The 18,028-nt window shown below is 38.9% G+C and overlaps 1 long non-coding RNA gene and 2 other non-coding genes across 3 annotated transcripts; 2 read left to right on the top strand and 1 right to left on the bottom strand.

Moving 5' to 3' along the window:
• Positions 1-7,054: 7,054 nt before the first annotated feature.
• LOC146916842 (uncharacterized) lies at positions 7,055-9,716 on the bottom strand. The gene is made up of 2 exons (XR_015015329.1): positions 8,825-9,716; positions 7,055-8,687 (listed from the first exon to the last, which is right to left on the bottom strand). It is a non-coding gene; the product is annotated as an uncharacterized LOC146916842 (long non-coding RNA).
• Positions 9,717-13,671: 3,955 nt separating this feature from the next.
• On the top strand, positions 13,672-13,777 carry LOC146916843 (small nucleolar RNA R71). Its single transcript, XR_015017249.1, has one exon. It is a non-coding gene; the product is annotated as a small nucleolar RNA R71 (small nucleolar RNA).
• A 2,230-nt stretch (positions 13,778-16,007) lies between these two features.
• On the top strand, positions 16,008-16,114 carry LOC146916844 (small nucleolar RNA R71). Its single transcript, XR_015017054.1, has one exon. It is a non-coding gene; the product is annotated as a small nucleolar RNA R71 (small nucleolar RNA).
• Positions 16,115-18,028: the final 1,914 nt, after the last annotated feature.

The raw sequence follows: 18,028 nt of genomic DNA on the forward strand, positions 1-18,028 counted from the left end.
TATATGATAGGATACTTACAAGTATAACTTTGAAGGAGCGACCTAGTACCCCGCACGGTCGTGTAGGTATGCATAGAAGTCACACACGTATAATCAACCAATCGGTTGTAATGTAGACACATGATAACCATAGAATGTCCGCAAAGTTATCACTATCCTAGGAAGTAGATAGAACTCCCTGAGACGTTATGTCTCGTCCCATTCCTTCTTTTGTTCGGGTTCACTGGTTGCGAGCGTTAAAGGTAAGGAGAAAGCTTTGGATTGATCGTGGTTTCGTGAAAGCAAGTTTGTGTCTTTCTAGTTGATGCATAAGTTATATTAAAGATGTGTTGTAATGAATTTTGTAATCAAGTTTCGTACTACAATCTTTGTGAAAATAATGTAACATATGACTGGAGTTGACTCTTGTACTCGCATTCCGACTTATGACATTTCTGTATTGTATAATTAATGTATCCAGTACCTATTATAAGGGTTGTATTTATTATTCTAGACACTACTAAATATGGGCGTTACAATTTGGTATCAGAGCTGGTTGTTTTAGACCATGCCTTGGGTCATTAAGAATACAATCCAATCAAGTATTGTTCTCTTTGAGTCTAGGATGTTCATTCTTATTGTTATATTTAGTTGAAATTGATCACTTTGACTTAAATATGACAGTTAGAGAAAAATGTCCGGAGAACGAAGGAGACGTGGCAGGCCAATGGGTAATCAAAATGTTGAAGGGAATTTTAATCCTGACGCTAATATGTGGGCACAAATGATGCAGCAGAATCAGCAAATGATGCAACAACAGATCCAGCAAAATGCTCAGTTTCAACAACAATGGACTGCAACTATGCAACAGGGTCCATGTGTTCATCAGCAACATCCTCCACCTTCAATAATTGGAAATCCAGCTTTCCGGGAGTACAATCGGAATCATCCCCCGAAATTCAATGGCTATGGTGAACCACAGGAAGCTAAGAGGTGGATCAAGCATATGGAGAAGATTTTCCGTATGGCTGAATGTACTGAAGAAGAGAAGGTGATCTTCGCTACCAATTAGTTCAGAGTCGCAGTGGAAGACTGGTGGGATACCGCTCAACGTCGAATGATAACCAGTGGCATGGAGATGAATTGGGATAATTTCAAGCAAGAGATGTTAGAGAAGTACCTCTCCGTGTCATACAAAGTCAGGAAGTAGCAAGAATTCCTCCAGCTGAAGCAGGGCAATATGTCAGTGACGGAATTCACCAGGAAGTTTGAATAGTTATCACATTACTCTACTTACAATGAGTATGCTGGGAATGAAATATGGAGAGTAAATCAGTATAGGCATGCTCTGAGGGGTGAAATCTATGTGATGGTTAGTCAGCAGAGGTTGACAAGCTTCGATGAACTTGTGCACAATAGTTTAGAAGCTGAAAGAGGTTTCGATAAGGCGGTTCGATAGGGTTCCACGACTTTTAATAGAAGGAGAGGCAACTTTGTTGATAGGCACCATGAGATCTTAAAGCCAAAGGGTTCTTCTCAAAAAGGGAAGCAGATCAGTTCACCCAGACCTATCATAACTTGCAAGAAATGTGGAAGAGTTCATTCTGGAGAATGTAGGTTAGGTAACTACTCTTGCTTTGCATGCGGACAGGCGGGACACTATGTAGCAAATTGTTCAAATAGGAAAAACAAAGGCAAGGATGTGGATATCACTATGAGCAAGGGCAGGGTGTATTCACTGATGGGAAGAAAGCTCAAGCTAATGAGGACTTGATCGGCGGTATGTGTTTTCTCGATCAGAATCCTATTTGAGTTTTATTTGATTGTGGTGCAACATGTTCTTTCATTTCATTCCAATGTGTTGAAGCTCTTCAATTATCTATCTCATTTCTAAATCCTCCCATGATGGTGATTACGACCACAGATGGAGGGATTGTAGCAAACTATGTTTGTGAGAATTGCCCTATTATTGTATCCTATAAGACGTATTATATAGATTTAGTATGTCTTCCTATGAAACAACTTGATGTGATATTAGGCATGGATTGGCTTTCAGCAAATCATGTGTATATAGGGTGTACAGAGAAGAGTATTTACATGCCTACCAGTAATACGGTTGAAGGAGTGGCTCTGTCGGAACTGCTTAAACATACTTATCAGATGTTCAGTTTATTTGTAACCAATATAAGGGTTTCTATGTCATGCTCATGGTGACTTCAGAATCAGATGTAAGTCCCAGTGACATTCCTATTGTTAGTGTGTACCAGGATGTTTTTCCGCCTGACATCACAAATTTACCTCCAGAAAGAGAGATTGAGTTTTCCATTGATTTGATTTTGGGAGCAGAACCAGTGTCTGTAGCACCTTACAGAATGTCACCCTTGGAACTTAAAGAATTGAAGTTTCAATTGAAAGAACGCATCCATAAACATTTTATCAGGCCCAGTGTGTCACCTTGGGGCACACCCGTGTCGTTGGTTAAGAAGAAGGATGACAGCATGAGGTTGTGTGTTGATTATTGCCAGCTGAATAAGGTGATAATCAAGAACAAGTATCCTCTACCGATAATTGATGACCTACTTTATCAACTTAAAGGAGCCTCAGTGTTCTCAAAAATTGATCTCAGATCTGGTTATCATCAGATTCGTATCAAATCTTCAGATGTGTCTAAAACGACTTTTAGAATGCGTTACAGACACTATGAATTTCTGGTTATGCCATTCGGTGTAACTAATGCCCCGACAGTCTTCATAGATTATATGCACCGTATCTTTCAGCTATATCTATATCAATTTGTTATTATCTTCATTGATGACATTTTGATTTATTATAAGAACCCGCAGGAACATGCTCAACATTTGAGGATAGTGCTGGATATTCATCGAGAGAAGCAGGTGTATGCAAAATTCAGTAAGTGTGAGCTTTGGTTAACGGAAGTTAAATTTCTGGGTCATGTTATTTCTCAAGGAGGAGTAGCGGTTGATCAATCGAAGGTGGATGCTGTTCAAAATTGGACAAGGTCAAAGAATGTTTCAGAGGTTCAAAGCTTTTTGGGGGTAGCTGGTTATTACCTACGATTTATCATGAAGTTTTCCTAGATCGTTTTGCCTTTGACCCATCTCATGAGGAAAGATGTACCTTTTGTGTGGGATGAAGAATGTGAAAAATGTTTCAGGACCTTGAAGAAGAAGGTACCCCAAGCTCCGGTTCTAACCATACCAGACCATGAGAAGAGATATATCGTGTTTTGTGATGCATTGTCAAAGGGTCTGGGTAGTGTACTTATACAAGGAGACAATGTAATAGCTTATGCTTCCAGACAACTCAAGACGCATGAAGAGAACTATCCTACTCATGACTTAGAGTTGGCGGCTATAGTATTTGCATTAAAAGTGTGGAGGCATCTTTTGTATGGGGCGCAGTTTGATCTATTCAGCGATCACAAGAGTTTGAAATACTTGTTTGACCAAAAGGATCTCAATATGAGACAAAGACGTTGGATGGAATACTTAAAAGATTTTGACTTTGATTTAAAGTATCATCCGGGGAAAGCTAATGTAGTAGCTGATGCTTTGAGTCGAAAAGCCTTAGCCCAAGCTGAAGTTATGATGCACACTTGTAAATTGTATGAGAAAATCCGATACCTTAACCTCGAAGCCACAGAAGTTGATGGAGGTATTTGGCTGCACACACTAGAAGTTTCTTGTGATCTACGTTTAAGGATTGTACAATCCCAAAATGTAGACGTAGAACTTCAGAAAAGAATTGGTCATCCAGAATTTTCTATGACTTCAGATGGAGCTATTTTGTTTGAAGGAAGAATATGTGTTCCAAATGATCCGGAACATAGAAGGCTGATCTAAAAAGAAGTACACAAGAGTAGTTTCTTGATTCACCCTGGTGCTACTAAGATGTATCAAGATTTAAAGAGGGAGTATTGGTGGCCTGGCATGAAAATGGATATTGTAGAGTTCGTAGCAAGGTGTACTGTATGTCATTACCCTTTGGAGGTACCTAAGTACGGGGTTGTGGATGTTGCTAGCTTTGTTGGCTCTAGGAACATAGTTGGAAACGCCGGTGATACGTGTCCAAAAGGCAGCTGGGTCATAGTTATCCGGTTTTAGGCTAGGATCCCAATGATCATGAATATATCCTTCATTTGCAAAACCTAAGGCCTCACAAAAGTGCTGAAGTGACATGTCATAATCAATATTCATCAACCGAAAAACAACTCTATGGTTAGGGTTATCAAAATTCAACTTATCTTTAGTGAAAACAATTGAGCTTAAAAATTCATAAGTGAAGTTTTCATAACCCCGCATAGGTTTCAGCAAATCAGTCCAACCTAACTTTCCTATCATCCTAGAAACATCATCAAACAGCTCTAGCACATCTAAAGTATTGGGATCAGGATAACGAGAAGGATGCAAGTGTTTAGAGATTAGAATTTCATACCTGTCCCGTTGCTTGTTGTTTTTGAAGTTTATTCCATGATTCTTCACTTGTGCTTGCTTCTTTGGAGGAGGTCCTCCTTGAGAGCTTGCTGGTTCTTTACCACTTCTTCTTGAAGCCATTGACCCTTGTTGGAATTGGTTTTGAAGGTTTAGGGTTTGGGAGGATTTGTGGTGGAAAGGATTGGTTTAGGGTTGGGGTTGATGTTTAAGGAAGGTTTGTTGGTTTGGATGTGGAGATTGGTTAAGGTTTTGTGGTGTTTGGGTTAGGTTTTGAAAGATTAGGGTTTTGGTGAATTATGGGTTTGAATGGGTGAAGGATGTTTTTGATTGGTGGTTTTTGTTTTGGATGAAGTTTGTGGTTGATTGGTGAAAGAATTGAGTGATTTGGTTAAGAATTGAGGGAGATATGAGGGTTTGAAGGTTTTAAGGTTATGGAGGCTTAGAGAGAAGTTTGAAAGATGAAAGAGGGTTGTTGTTTGTGAATGAGGAAGAAGAAAGAAAAAAATTGTGTATATAGGCAACAAGAACACGGGCACGGCCGTGCCACCCATGGCACGGGCCGTGCCATCTTTCTGACTTCAATCTTCAATTTTTCTTTTAAAAACTTGGCACGGCCGTGCCATACCTAGCATGGGCCGTGCCACCTTTCTGGTCCTGGGGCTTCAAAATTTTTCCATTTTTTCGAATCAACTTGGACAATTACCTACAAAACATCTTAAAACAAAGAAAAACAAAACAAAAGCAGTAAAATGCGTGGGTTGCCTCCCACGAAGCGCTCTTTTAATGTCATTAGCTTGACGGTTAGAAAGAGTCCTTAGAATGGATCAAATATATCATATTGTGTAGATGACGCTATAAAACGTTCTTTCACAACATGATCGTTAAGCATGCAACAAGAGTAAAGAGCAGGACCCTTCATAACATATTCCAACTCGTATCCTACCATTTGATCACTCACTTGAAAGACTATCCTACCAAGTTTAACATTAACGAGAGCTCCTGCAGTTGCGCGGAAAGGTCTACCTAGGATTATAGGGACGTCATCGTCCTCTTCAATGTCAACGACTACAAAATCAGTGGGGATGTATATCCCCTCTATCTTAATAGGTATGTCCTCGACAAATCCTACAAGTTTCATGGTAGAGCGATCAGCTAACTTTAATTCCATTTCGGTAGGTTTCAACTCTCCTATCCCTATCCTTTTAAGAAGAGACAAAGGCAACAAACTAACACTAGCTCCTAAGTCACATAAGGCTTTGTTTATGGTTTCATTCCCAATTTCACACGGTATGGCAAAGCTACCTGGATCTCTAAGCTTAGGGGGTGCTTCTTGGATGATTGCACTAGTTTCCTTAGCCAAGGCTATTGTCTCATTATGCTCTATAGCCCTTTTCTTTGAAAAAATTTCCTTTAAAAACTTGGCATATAGAGGCATCCTAGACAAAGCTTCAGCAAAGGGAAGTTTAATGCAAATTTTCCTAAGTATGTTAACAAATTTTTCAAACTTACCCTCTAGTTTAAGCTTTTCAGGATTTAAGGGGGATGGAGTTTTGTTTTCTTCAAGTGGTTTTGCTTCTTCTATCACAACTTTATCACCTAAGGGCTTGACATTTTCTTTCCCAATGTTTTTAACCTTAGCAAAAGTTTCGCCTAACTTACTACCCCCAAAAGATATGACATTAACTTGGGCTTTGGGATTGGCTTCGGTTTGACCAGGAAAGACTCCCGGTGTTTGGGAAGAGGTAGCCACTTGTTGGGCTATTTGAGCGATTTGAGTTTCAAGCATTTTAGAGTGAGTAGCAATAGAATCAACCTTGGTATTGAGCTTGGAAAGAGAATCATTCAGAAATCCAGTTTGGTTTTTAAGTTCTTGAAGTTGTTTGTTTTGGTTGGCAATAGAATTTTCCAACAAAATTTCCAAATTGGATTTCTGAGTGAATCTTTGGTTGTTTGCATAACCGGGTGGTGTTACTTGTCCATAGGGATTTTGGTTTTTATAAAATTTTTTATTTTGTCTCATCCCTTGGTTGTATTGAGCATAATTCATTTGCTCAATGATAGATCTCTGGCAAGTGCACCAAATACTATCGAAGTAGTAAAAATATCGATCCCACGAGGACTGTTTTTAACTTCAATAATTCAATTTCGTTATATAATTAGGATGTGTAAAGTTTATTTTTAGTTTGCCACTAGGCAGAAGATTTGGTTTGATTTTATGAAATCAAATAAAAGAAATTAGATTTGATTAAGAAAATAAGAGAGAAAGATGAGATCAGATCCGTCGAATCCTCTAAGTTCCCCTAATTGGTCTACTGCACCTATTTGTTATGAACCCTCTTCTAGTTTACGATGATTAACAAAATAGCCCTAATCAATCCCTTGAGTTAGGACTCTCTTCTTAAACTACAGCCCCTATTTCCTTAGGTGGTCTATTAATTCTTGAAGGTTTTACCGAACGTTAACCTATTATCACTAACAAACGATTATCTATTCCTAGACTAACCCTGTTTATTAGAACAATTCAATTAGGTCTAAGTTGAAAGCCATGGTCAGTGGTCATTCATTCTCACGAAATCAAGTTATATGTGATCAAGATATAAAAAGCATTAAGAACAATTGAATTGAATAAACTAGAATTGAATTCATAAACAAAATAGAGTTTCACAGCAACATGTGTCAATTAGGGTTACAAAGATTCATCTCGGATCTAATCTCTAAGAGATTTAGCTACTCATAATCGAGTTTACAAATAGCATAATCAATGAAATAATTAAATCATACATGAATTGGTAAAAGGATGAAGAAATCGCCCTTCTAGCCGTCTCCGATGTCTCAAAATCGCACTTTGCTCTCCAAAATCGTAACCCTTGTTCTTCAGCTTGAGTGCAGTATTTATAGAAGTTATGGGCCTGACCCATCAAAATCGCGCCGCGCCTTGTATTATGGCGTGCCGCGATTTCCCTCAAACAGGGAGGATGTAATTTTGCTTCAAAAATCGCAGCACGGCTTGAAATTGGCGTGGCGCGATTTCCTTCGAACAGACTTCAAATTTTAAGCTTATTGCACTCCAGAACAGTATAAATTGCATGAGAACTCTATCAAAATGTCACAATAAGTCCCTAATATTACGTAATGACAGGATGTCATCACAACCCCAAACTTAAACCATTCCTTGTCCTCAAGGAATTTGCTTGCAACAGTGACAAATGACAGTAAAATAACAGTTACCTGACAAAACGATAGTACCCAAAAGTTCATTCTCCTTCTAGCTAAAGATGAGCTAGTTTGACTTGTTCGCATCCACCAATTCACAACTCCTCGCATCAAATTGAAACAGGGTTCTACCAGTCGACATGCAGGTCTACATATTACCATACGCTTGAAAAGTTTCTAAATATCAATCAAAGTCAATATCATTACACACTTTTGAGGTCTTTAGGGTTATAACGGGGCTTAGGTGAAAGGTGGGATATATTTGGATAAGTAGGCTACAAAAAATTTGAGTTAGGCATTCCTACGGAAGTTAAAGCACAAAATTCATTCCTTCCTTCATTCACCTTGTGGAAATACAATCAATGCAAAGGTACTAGAGAACATTTTTAACATTTAGGGACACTCGAGTTTGAAGTTACTCGGATTTTAGCTGTTTTGTCCCTTTTTCATCATTCAATTTCATATTTCTTTTTTTTTTTTGATACACCATTTTTGTGTGTATTTTTCATGTCAATTTCATATTTCTTCTCTAATTCTCTAGTACCCCCACCCCAAACTTAGTTGGTTGCAAATTCCAATAGCAACCCCAAACTTAATCTTTAGCAACATTCTACAATGCCTTAACTCAGAAAATACATTAAGGGACAAGTCCTAAAAGTTTCTAGGCTTGTAATGTAGTTTGTCACCGAACAAAAAGTTCTAATCCTACCGGCTCACAATTGGTTAAGAAAGGATAAATTTAACAAATTAAAACAGGGTAGGCTTCAAAAAGGCTCACAGGACCAAGCACTTTTGCCTCAGTGTGTAATTGACAGAGACCAATCAATAATAGAGAAACAATGCAAGTTCTAGAAATGTAGTCGCATGGAAAACTAATCTAAATATAAGTAAATTGAAAAACAAGATTTGGCAATGAACCTTATGGCTGAGATTTCTGGGAGTATGTGACTACCTAGCAACACCGTACACTTCGCCTTTGAATCAAGTCACCCCTCCTTTAGAACTTTTGGAACACCGTTTCATCAAACAACTGTTACTAAACTGGAATAGGTCACATGAAACAAAACAAATTCATTAATAATAAACAAGTGCAGGAGCAATTACAATAGGGAAATAAGTTCAATGGACTTCGACATTAAAAAGAAAATAAAAAGAAAATACACCAAAAGAAAAATGACTGAAAATAACATGTAGTGGGTTGCCTCCCACCCAGCGCTTCTTTATCGTCACTAGCTTGACTGCTAAGGATTCTCAGAGGTCCTTCAGAATGAGTGCCACCCTTCCTTTTGGTAGGTCACCACCTAGGTATGGTTTAACTCTTTGTCCATTTACTTTGAAACTTCGATCTCCTTCAGGTGTCACTAGTTCAACAGCTCCATATGGTGACACACTTTTGACCAAGAATGGTCCAGACCATTTTGATTTGAGCTTCCCAGGAAACAGCTTCAACCTGGAGTTATACAACAAAACTAGCTGTCCACAGTTAATATCCCTAGGCACTAAGTTTTTGTCATGATACCTTTTTGTCCTGGCTTTATAGATGAGCGCATTTTCATACGCTCTAAGCCTCATCTCCTCAAGTTCATTAAGTTTCAAAATTCTTTTCTTACCAGCGGCTACTTGATCAAAATTTAAGGCCTTAATGGCCCAATAAGCTTTATGTTCTAGCTCGACTGGAAGATGACATGCCTTCCCATATACTAACTGATAGGGTGAGAACCCAAGATGGGTCTTAAAGGCTGTCCTATATGCCCACAGTGCGTCATCTAATTTCCTAGACCAATCTTTCCTATTTGACGCAACTGTCTTCTCCAGAATCTGTTTCAGCTGTCGGTTTGAAACCTCTGCTTGACCACTAGTTTGTGGGTGATAGGGAGTTGCAACTTTGTGCTTAATGTTATACTTTTTGAGCACATTTTCAAGAAAATTATTGCAAAAATGCTTCCCCCCATCACTGATCAATACTCTAGGGGTTCCAAACCTAGTGAAAATATTCTTTTGAAGGAAGTTGACAACCGTTTTGGCATCATTAGCAACACATGGTATCGCTTCAACCCACTTTGTGACATAATCAACACAGACTAGAATATGGAGATAAGAGTAAGAGGAAGGGAATGGTCCCATAAAATCAATACCCCAAAGTCGTGGCAAAGTCACATCTTGTCCTTTGGCATCTGTCACATCTTGTGACAAAGTCGTGGCAATCTTTGAAAAGGGTGGGCCACCAGAATCCACTTTGCAAAATTTTTGCAGCTGTTCTTTCTCCACTGTGCCATAAGCTGAGCTATGGCAGTGCCACATGATACTATGTGCTTCCTCACCTGCAACACAACGTCTAATCAAACCGTCAGTACCTACCTTAAACAGATATGGGTCATCCCACAAGTAGTGGTTTGCATCTTTGAAGAACTTTTTCCTCTGAGGGTAGGTCAGATCATCAGGAACTATGTTGCCGGCCTTAAAGTTTACCATGTCAGCAAACCAAGGTCTTTCTCCAATAGCAAACAGCTGTTCATCAGGGAACTCGGCCTTGATGGCCTTCTCCTTCTTTGTTACCTCATCATTCTCCAGCCTTGAGAGGTGGTCAGCTACCACGTTCTCGACTCCCTTCTTGTCACGAATTTCAAGATCAAATTCTTGCAATAATAGGATCCACCTCAACAGTCGAGGCTTTGAATCCCCTTTAGTTAAGAGATATTTGAGAGCTGCATGATCTGTAAAAACAATGACTTTGGAGCCTATTAGATAAGAACGAAATTTTTCCAATGCAAAGATTACCGCAAGCAACTCCTTTTCAGTTGTGGAATAGTTAACTTGATTTTCATTTAAAACCTTGCTTGCATAGTAAATTGCATGAAAAAATTTGTTCTTGCGTTGGCCTAGGACTGCACCAACAGCATAATCACTTGCATCACACATAAGTTCAAAAGGTAAATTCCAATCGGGTGCAATGATTATTGGTGCAGTCACCAACTTGTTTTTAATCAAAGAAAAAGCATTTAGACATTCAGAATCAAAATTAAACTCATTTTCTTTGACTAAGAGGTTACAGAGGGGTTTGGAAATTTTAGAAAAGTCTTTTATGAACCGCCGATAGAAACCGGCATGCCCCAAGAAACTCCTCACTCCTTTAACATTGATGGGTGGAGGAAGTTTCTCTATAACCTCTATCTTGGCTTGGTCTACCTCAATGCCTTTAGCACTTATTTTATGCCCCAAAACTATACCTTCAGTTACCATAAAATGACATTTTTCCCAATTCAAAACAAGGTTAGTTTCGGTGCATCTTTTAAGTACAGCATTTAAATGGAACAAGCATTGATCAAAAGACTTACCAAAAACAGAAAAGTCGTCCATAAATACCTCAATGTTCTTCTCTATCATATCAGAGAAGATGGAAAGCATGCACCTTTGAAAGGTTGCCGGCGCATTACACAGCCCAAAGGGCATCCTTCGATAAGCAAACACTCCAAATGGACAAGTGAAGGCAGTCTTTTCTTGATCTTCCGGAGCCACTGCAATTTGATTATACCCCGAATACCCATCCAAGAAGCAATAAAAGGCTTGGCCAGCTAATCTCTCAATCATTTGATCCATGAATGGTAATGGAAAGTGGTCCTTTCTTGTTGCGGTATTCAACCTCCGGTAGTCTATACACATTCTCCAACCAGTGACGGTGCGGGTAGGTATCAATTCATTTTTTTCATTTGCTACCACCGTCATTCCTCCTTTCTTGGGTACCACATGAACTGGACTCACCCATGAGCTATCTGAGATAGGGTAGATCATACCTGCATCTAGTAACTTCAGCACCTCTTTCTTCACCACTTCCTTCATTGTTGGGTTAAGTCTCCTTTGAGGTTGAACTACCGGTTTGTATTCAGCCTCCATGTGTATTTTATGCATGCAATAAGCTGGACTAATACCCTTCAAATCAGAAATGTTCCACCCCAAAGCTCCTTGATTGTCTCTTAACACCCTCATTAATTTTTCTTCTTCCAAAGGTGTCAAGGTATTGCTGATGATTACTGGTTTAGAGGCATCCTTAGTGAGAAAAACATATTTCAAGTGAGAAGGGAGTTCTTTTAATTCTAGATTTTTCTCTCCTTCTCCACTCAAAATAGGAGCATCCATAGAGTGCTTACCCATTAATTCTTCTATTTTTACCGGACCCAACTCTTGCTTGCTTGCTGCTAGTTGCTTCACACAATCACTTACTTCAAGATCTTCATCATCTTCACCTTTTGCTATAGAATTCACAATTGCACGTTCAAGAGGGTGTGTTGGTTGATGTTCACAAGAGTCATCTTTAACTATTTCTTCAACAATGTCAATCCGGTAACACTTGGGATTTTCATCTTTGTGCTTCATGGCCTCAAATATATTAAACACTACTTGCTCCTTATGAAATCTCAACATTAGCTCTCCTTTCTCAATGTCAATCAAAGCACGGCCAGTTGCAAGGAAAGGTCTTCCTAGAATGAGTGGCATATCCTCATCTTCAGCCATATCTAAGATCACAAAATCCGCTGGAAACACCAAGTCATTAACCTTGACTAGTACATCTTCAAGTATACCGAAGGGATAAGAGATCGACCAATCAGCTAAAGTAATGGTCATTCTTGTTGGTTTTGGTTCCCCACACTTAAGCTTCTTCATCATTGAGAGTGGCATCAGATTTATACTTGCTCCCAAATCACATAAAGCTCTACCAATGTCTACCGGTCCAATTGAACAAGGGATAGTAAAAGCACCAGGATCCTTCAGCTTAGGTGGTAGCTTCTTTTGAAGAATAGCACTACAATTCTCAGAAAGTGCAATGTTCTCATCATCCTTAGGCTTCCTTCGTTTAGTCAACAAGTCTTTCATGAACTTAGCATATAACGGCATTTGATCAAGGGCTTCACCGAAAGGAATATTCACCTGAAGTTGTGAGAAAAGTTGCATGAACTTCTTGAATTGGCCTTCATCCTTTTCTTTCTTCTTTGAAAGGTGAGGGTATGGAAGTTTCACATATGATGGAACAATTTGTGGTTTATCTCCATCTTTCAAAATTTGACTCTTCGACTTCCTCAAGATTGAATCTTCATCAATTAACTTCTCACTTTTTTCTCCCTCTATTTTTTTCTTCCTTTCGTTTTCAACTACACCCTCATCATTTTTTTCTTTTTCAACTACACCCTCATCATTTTTTTCAACTACATCATTCTCCTCTACCTCAATTACTTCATCAACCTTCTTTGGAGCTTTTGGAACTAAAGGTGTCAAAACCTTTTTGCTCCTCAATTCAATGGCATTACAAGACTCATTCTTAGGATTATCTTTAGTATTACCTGAGAATCCGCCTTTGTTTTGTTCAGCCAACTGCTTAGCCAATTGACCCAGTTGAGTTTCAAGCATCTTCCTAGAAGCTTCATTGTTCTTTCTTTCAGCTTCTTGACTCTTCTTCATCTCTTCAAAGTTGCCTTGAGTCATCTTCATGAAATTCATCATAGTTTCCTCAAGAGCTGATGGCTTCCTTTGTTGTTGTTGGGGAGGAGTGAGCATCTGAGAGTTCAAAGCATTGTTATTTGAGTAGCTCAGATTGGGATGCTTGTTGATGCCTGAATTGTAGTATTGATTCTGCCTTTGATAACCTCCCATGAAGTTAGCTTCTTCATTTGATCCTTCTGGAACACACTCACCGTTTGGATGTTCTTCACCACATAAGTCACACTTGATTGCAGCTACTTGTTGTTGCTTATGAGCCAAGGTGAAGCCTTGAAACTCCTTAGTTAGAGCTTCGATTTGTTTGTTCATAGCTGCTTGGTTAGCAAGGATAGCAGTTTGTTCACTCACCCCAAACACTCCTCTTTCTTTCTTTTTAGCTTGATCACGATATTCATTGCCAGCCATGTTTTCAATTAGAGCTTGAACTTCATGATCAGTTTTGCTCTTGAGACTACCCCCTGCGGAAGCATCTAAGAACATTCTAGTGTTTGGTGTTACCCCCTCAGTGAAGATTTGGAGGTATTGCTTCTCGGTGAACTCATGATTAGGGCATCTCTTAAGAAGCAAATTGAATCGCTCCCAAGCATCATACAATGATTCACCTTCTCCTTGCTTGAAGTTAGAGATCTCCATCTTCTTTTCCCAATATTTAGACATAGGAAAATATTTCTCCAAAAACTTCAGCTCTAACTCTTCCCATGTTTGGACAGTCCCGTTTGGTATTGTTAGCAACCAATCTTTTGCTCTTCCCGTCAAGGTGAAAGGAAATAGCCTTAGCTTCTTTTGTGCTTCAGTCACGGTGGCAGGTTGCACACAAAACTCGCAGGTTTCAGCAAAGCGGCTCAAGTGTTCATGAGGACTCATAGCTTCAGTCCCATCGAATTGCTTGTCCCTCAAACCGTTGAGGACAGTTGTCTTGATGTCGAAGGCTACGGGGTTAGCTGGTTGAAAAGTGTGGGTCAGTTGACCGCGATGAGTGGCTAACCCGTAGTCTCCTAGCTTAGGTCTCGGTGGTACAACTCCTTCTCCTTCCATAGTTGCAGATTTAGGAGAAGAGACTGTTTCAGATTCACTTGAGAGTTGTTCCGGTATTTGTTCTCGAACACCCGGTGGAACAGACTGAGCTAACCTTTGCGACCGGACATCTTTCCGAAGTGCTCTAGCAGTTCTTTCAATTTCCGGATCGTACTCTAGGTCGTCAGAGCTCTGTTTACCTCGCATAAACAGCAAAATACCTTAGTAGCACTGCACAACGCAAAATAATCATGTGAATATGAAAACAGAAAAATAAAAATAAAAAAAAACAGAAAAGTAAATTGCAAAAACCCTAAATTGTAACGTAATTGCCTTGTTGAAATAATTCAACAGTCTCCGGCAACGGCGCCAAAAACTTGATAGATCTCTGGCAAGTGCACCAAATACTATCGAAGTAGTAAAAATATCGATCCCACGAGGACTGTTTTTAACCTCAATAATTCAATTTCGTTATATAATTAGGATGTGTAAAGTTTATTTTTAGTTTGCCACTAGGCAGAAGATTTGGTTTGATTTTATGAAATCAAATAAAAGAAATTAGATTTGATTAAGAAAATAAGAGAGAAAGATGAGATCAGATCCGTCGAATCCTCTAAGTTCCCCTAATTGGTCTACTGCACCTATTTGTTATGAACCCTCTTCTAGTTTACGATGATTAACAAAATAGCCCTAATCAATCCCTTGAGTTAGGACTCTCTTCTTAAACTACAACCCCTAATTCCTTAGGTGGTCTATTAATTCTTGAAGGTTTTACCGAACGTTAACCTATTATCACTAACAAACGATTATCTATTCCTAGACTAACCCTGTTTATTAGAACAATTCAATTAGGTCTAAGTTGAAAGCCATGGTCAGTGGTCATTCATTCTCACGAAATCAAGTTATATGTGATCAAGATATAAAAAGCATTAAGAACAATTGAATTGAATAAACTAGAATTGAATTCATAAACAAAATAGAGTTTCACAGCAACATGTGTCAATTAGGGGTACAAAGATTCATCTCGGATCTAATCTCTAAGAGATTTAGCTACTCATAATCGAGTTTACAAATAGCATAATCAATGAAATAATTAAATCATACATGAATTGGTAAAAGGATGAAGAAATCGCCCTTCTAGCCGTCTCCGATGTCTCAAAATCGCACTTTGCTCTCCAAAATCGTAACCCTTGTTCTTCAGCTTGAGTGCAGTATTTATAGAAGTTATGGGCCTGACCCATCAAAATCGCGCCGCGCCTTGTATTATGGCGTGCCGCGATTTCCCTCAAACAGGGAGGATGTAATTTTGCTTCAAAAATCGCAGCACGGCTTGAAATTGGCGTGGCGCGATTTCCTTCGAACAGACTTCAAATTTTAAGCTTATTGCACTCCAGAACAGTATAAATTGCATGAGAACTCTATCAAAATGTCACAATAAGTCCCTAATATTACGTAATGACAGGATGTCATCACTCAACACCGTTAATAGCACTACCTAGTTGGCAATCAACACCAGCATGACCAGTTATACCACATATTTCACAAGAAGGAGTAGAAGCAGAATTGATAGTACTAACATTGAGTTTTTCAAGTTTTTCAGTTAGTGTATCAATTTTAGAAGCAAGGTGGTCATAGTTAGAGACTTCGTGTATACCTGCCTCCTTTTTGGAGGATGAAGAACTAGTGATGGCTCTCTCGTCGGTCCATTTGTAATGATTTTGAGCCATGTCTTCAATCAAGGCATACGCCTCCGTGTAGTTCTTGTTCATAAGTGCTCCACCTGCAGCTGCATCAATAGACATCTTAGTGGTATAAGACAAACCATTATAAAAAGTGTGGACTATAAGCCACTTCTCTAGGCCATGGTGGGGACAAAGTCTTAGCATTTCTTTGAAACGCTCCCACGCCTCATAGAGAGATTCCCCATCTTTTTGGTTGAACCGCGTGATTTGGTCTCTAAGTTTAGCGGTTTTAGATGGTGGAAAGAAACGGGCAAGGAATGCTTGTCTCATCTGATCCCATGAAGTAATGGAACCGACTTCGAGGGAATGGAACCAAGCGCTAGCTCTATCCCTTAAGGAAAAGGGAAAGAGATGAAGTCTTACGGCTTCTTGGTTCTCCTTCATGGTTCCACTAATTCGTAGGAAAACAGAGATGTGAAGATTGGGATCCTCAGTGGGGGATCCCGAGAATTGGTTTTGCTGCACAAAGTTAAGTAGGGCAGGCTTAATTTCAAAATTGTCATCCTCAACTGTTGGGTACACAATAACAGCTTGTGGCTCAGCCGTAGACGGCGTTGCATACTCTTTGAGAGTGCGATTGGCCATGGCGGTGTTATTTCGTGCGTCTCTCTTTCGTCTATGCAAATACCTTTCGATCTCGTTGATTATTACAACTCGATTTCTGGTTTTTCGCATAGAAAATTGAGAACCCAAAAACTTAGTGATAACAGAAAAATAAAAATAAAAATAAAAACAGAAAAAGAAAGAGAAGAAGAGAGAATTCTAATCACTAAGAAAAAGCTAATTAAATTAGTTAACTCCCCGGCAACGGCGCCAAAAAACTTGATAGGGCCAAACCGCAAGTGCACGGCCTATCGAAGTAATAGTAGTAAGTAGAGTTATCGTTCCGCTAGGGAGTTGTTCAACTTAATTAACTTTTAGTGAATGATTAGAGGAGAGAAAGTTAATGAAAGAGAGTTTGATTGTTGAAGGTAAAAACAATAATAATAAAGGGCCTTAGGATCATTGGTTCATCATAATGACTAATCCTTCACTAGACAAAACCTAAACATCTAATTTAATGATTTACACACTAATTTCTAAAGACCGGTTTCCCTTAGCCCCTCACCTTTCCGATGAAAGTCCGGTGAGAGTTTACTTCTAGCAACCAAGCCTATTTCACTGACATGATTACTAGAAGATGCATAGAGGATTGAAACTACTCTTTGTCTCAATAGTTGCAAAGACTATTTCACTGTTTTGCAACTATTGTCTAGATTCACTTGTTCCAACATCAAGACTCCGCTCTCGCTTTATGAATTGATGTTTGGGATGATGGATTAACGATTATCAAACCCTCCGCTTTCGCTTCCATAGTTTGATAATTGTTAATCCACGTTAAGACGGTGAATCTAGATTAGAAATTAGGGTTACATAGAAATTAGGGTTTAGACATGTTTTGTTTAGGATTGAGTCATTAGACTCCCCAATAATCCCAAGACGAAGAAGTATACTCACTCATGTTCATCGTAGACATGGGGGAAGAAGAGAGAAAATAACAGTAAAGTAAATTGCAAAGAAAGTAAAAGGGAAAATAAAGACTTTTATTAAAATAGCAATTGAAATAAACAAAGTAAAGCATGATTGTTTATGGTGGAGAGCTACTCTATTTATAGCTTTACATCTGACTTAGAAACTAAGCAACTAAAAGGATAAAACGGTAAAGCTGCAACAGGGTAACTTGGGCTTGAAGAAAAGCAGCAAAACAGGTCCTGGAGACGGGCACGGCCGTGCCACATGTTGGCACGGGCCGTGCCAAGCTTCTGACTTTGGGGGGACAAATTTTTGTCCCGTATCTTCGTATTCTTGCGCTGTATTTGTTCCAGTCCTCTTTCTTTTGCTCCAAGGCACCTTCCACCATATATTTATTCCTAAAATAAAATAAAACATAATTTGAAGTAGAATATTTTAAACTAAAATAAAATGCAATAAAATAAAATCAAATCTAAAATAAAACTAAACTAAATAAGGCAATAAATAAGACTATCTATGACTCATCAAGAGCAAAATGCAATTTTGTTACTGCAAGACATCCAAAGAGGACGATTTCTTCATCCTTCCATCACTTTGTGTATGTTTTAATTCCTCTAATGATTA

The sequence above is a fragment of the Medicago sativa genome, chromosome 6 (assembly GCF_051527215.1).
Source record: "Medicago sativa cultivar Bolivia chromosome 6, Bolivia_mono, whole genome shotgun sequence".
NCBI classification, from domain to species: domain Eukaryota; kingdom Viridiplantae; phylum Streptophyta; class Magnoliopsida; order Fabales; family Fabaceae; genus Medicago; species Medicago sativa.